Source organism: Frankliniella occidentalis, unplaced genomic scaffold (assembly GCF_000697945.3).
Source record: "Frankliniella occidentalis isolate FOCC.00 unplaced genomic scaffold, Focc_3.1 Scaffold80, whole genome shotgun sequence".
Lineage (NCBI taxonomy): Eukaryota > Metazoa > Arthropoda > Insecta > Thysanoptera > Thripidae > Frankliniella > Frankliniella occidentalis.
Window position 1 is genome coordinate 1,134,611 of NW_026267210.1, and position 3,036 is coordinate 1,137,646.

At 67.2% G+C, this 3,036-nt stretch overlaps 1 protein-coding gene across 12 annotated transcripts in view; it reads right to left on the minus strand.

Annotated features, from left to right (window-relative positions):
* LOC113209115 (talin-1) overlaps positions 1 to 3,036 on the minus strand; it is a 45,944-nt gene that overhangs the window by 18,833 nt on the left and 24,075 nt on the right. The window lies entirely within an intron of this gene.

The window sequence follows — 3,036 nt, forward strand, 5'->3', positions numbered from 1 at the left end:
CCGATATAGAAGCAAACGTGTGGCGTGGCGAGGCCGGGCGGGGCGGGGCGGGGCGGGGCGGGGCGGGGGGGGGCGGCCCACAGAGCACCCACGCGCCTGAATCGCTTCGCACGCGCTGCGAGTCGATCCAATCCAATCCGATCCAGACCCAGGCCCACGAACGGGCCCGCTGCCACGCCGCGCACCTCGCGGCCCGTCAGTCTCCCCTTTCCCTTCTCTTGGATTCCGCTCCTTTGTCTTTCCTCGGCCTCTCTCTCCCACACCGTACACGTCCGTCCACCCAACCCCTTTCCCTGCAAATGTCCCGAACCCCGCCTCAGCTAATTTATCACTCGCCTTCACCGCTTTGAATGGAATACGAGTTTAGGTGGGCCACGCAGGAAGGGGGAGGGGAAGGGAGGGGGGGGGGTATCCGACAAGAAAATAAGCAGACAATTTTTCAAAATACGCAAATAACATGGTTGTGGCAGGGCAAAAGGTGTGGCAGGAGGAAAGAAGGTGATAGAGACGGAGGATTGGAGGAGGCGAGCGGTGGAGCGGCTCGGGACCACCACCGGCGCACGGCGCGCACAGCACAGTGGGCCGGCGGCCAGGTCACCGCCGTGGCGCCAACGTGCAGGTGGAGTAACAGCCTTAGTCACAGGAAGCCGACGGCCCGCCCCGCCCCGCCGCGCCCCGCGACCACTTGGACCGCGGCCAGCTGCTGCTGCTGCTGCTGCTGCTGCCCAGCAGCCAGACGGGCCGGCCGCGCCAGGTAGGCCGCCCGCGCAGCACCGCAGAGCACGCAGGCGGGAGGAGGGGTAGAGGCGGAGCGGGGCTTACCTCCATTTCCTTTCCGAAATGACGCACGGCCGTGGCGTTGGCCACACGAGCGGGAAAGGGGGCGAAAGGGGAAGAAGGGGGGTAGTGTGGTAGTGGGGAGATTTCCTCAAAGCTGAGCCTCCCTCTTTGGCCCAACCAAACCATACGCTGCGCGAGGCGACGCGACACGTACATGTATCCAGACGAGACGGGAGCTTGAGCGCGAGCTATGTGCAGACCGTGCAGAAGGCGCGATAACCCCTTCCGCAGCTGTGAGCGATCGGCACACGCATCGCTCCAGGAGGAGGCAGCTAGAGAGATAAGGGGCGCTACCGGGAAGCACGTGGGCATGCGACAAGGATGGCGCGCATAGGGCACGGCGGCGAGGCGCGGCGGGGCCAGGTCGCGTGGGCGGCAGTCAGCCTGCGTGACGGGCCGGCCGCAACTAGGCTAGAGCTAGAGGCTGCACTAGGCTGGGCCTCCTAGGAGGCCCGGCCCCGCTGGGCTACGCTGCTGGCCGCGCGGGGCGCCCACTCACACTCGAGTGTGCGAGCGAGAGAACGAGACAAGGCGAGGCGCACACTTTGGTCTGCCTGCCTGCCTGTCCTGCCCACACACTCGCGGCACGGCACGTCCTGTTGCCGCACCTGAGCTGGAGGAGGTCCGCCCGTCCGCCCGTCTGTCGCTGCTGCCCGCCTGTCCTCTCCTCTATCCCACTCGCTCTCATCCATCCATCGCACGCTTTCGATATCCGGGGCCGGCCGCGTGCCATCCGCTCCCCCCCTCCGTTACCCCGCGCTTATCGCCCTGAGCCCCGCGGGCCGCGGGCCCCGGGCCGGCCGCGCAGGAATGCCAGCGCCGCAGCGCTCTACACCACCAGGCTCGGCGTCAGCGTCGCCTCCACCCCCCCTTCCCCCATACCCCCCACACCTCACCCCACCCCGGCCCGGCAGAGAAACCTCTTTGCCGGGAAATGAGAAAATTAGGGCAGCAGCCCCGGCTATAGTAGTAGTTTTGCAGCGCGACGCGGATGGGAGGGGAGGTGCGGTACACAACAGCACGGGATCGCGCTGCCCCCGCGGCCTGCTTGCCGCTCTACTCGACTTCCTTCCGGACGCAGAGCGAGGGGCTGGTGCTGCGCGACGACAAGACGCCTGCCTGCGCCCGCCGGCCCGGACCCGTGGGGGTCAAACAAATCAGAGGGCTGCAGCGGCGCCGGGCGGGGCGGGGCGGGGCGGGGCCGTCCCATCCATTACTGGCCAGGCCGATGCTCTTGCAGCTCGAGTGTTTCCAAACGCGGCGGAGGTCGTAAACTTGACGCGCGCGGCCACCATGGTGGCGCAGCGGGGCCGGCGCGGAGGACGCAGACGGGCGGCCCGGCCACAGCCCCCCCGTCCCCATCCGGTCCAGCCCCGTCCAGGGACCCACCCTCTCTGCCAATTATAGGGGATACACCCCATTGCCTGACAGGGCGGGGCGGGGCGTTGGGCGGGCGGGGGATAGTGTTTGCAGGCCAGGCCCCCGCCAGCAGCGCCCCGGCCAGGCGCCCCGCTCTCGCTGCTGCTGGAGTTTCCGTTCCAGCAGAGTCGATTTATTGCCGATTTACGGTCCAGTCAAAGTTCGTGATAATGAGGTTAGGGCCTGCCAGCTCCCGCTGTGCCCGCGCCACGCCACGCCACGCGGCCCCACGCCCCGCCCCGCCCGCCCCGCCACGACAAATTGAAAAAGTGCCCTCCTCCTTATAAGCCCCACGACGACCGACCTCGGCCCCGGCCCTCCCTCGGCTCTAGGGGGTTGGAAGGCAAGGAACCCTCCACTCCTCCAACCCCCGCCCATCCTGCCCCATTTTTCCTATGCTTTCTCTCTACCCCACCCCCTTTTCTCATCATTCTGCCTCCCTCAGCGCTGGAAACCACCACCACCGTGACCTCTGTGGAAATAACGCGCAAAATAACCAGCCCGACCCGAAGGCCGAAGGTCAACCACGGGCCGAAGACCTGCTGCGGCCGCTCGGCGAATGTCACTGGGTCTCGACCCCGACCTGACCTGCCCGGCCCGGTCCCAGCCCGGCCCCGCCCAAGGTTGTTCCTTTGGAGCGGCGCCTGCCTGGCCTCCTGCAGTCCCTCCCATCCCTAGGGCAGCCCTGATTGCCAGGAGTCACCTCCGGCCGCCGCGCGTCGTCTCACTGGCAGAACTAAGGTGCCAATCAGTCAAGCACCTTCTAAGGGACACTAA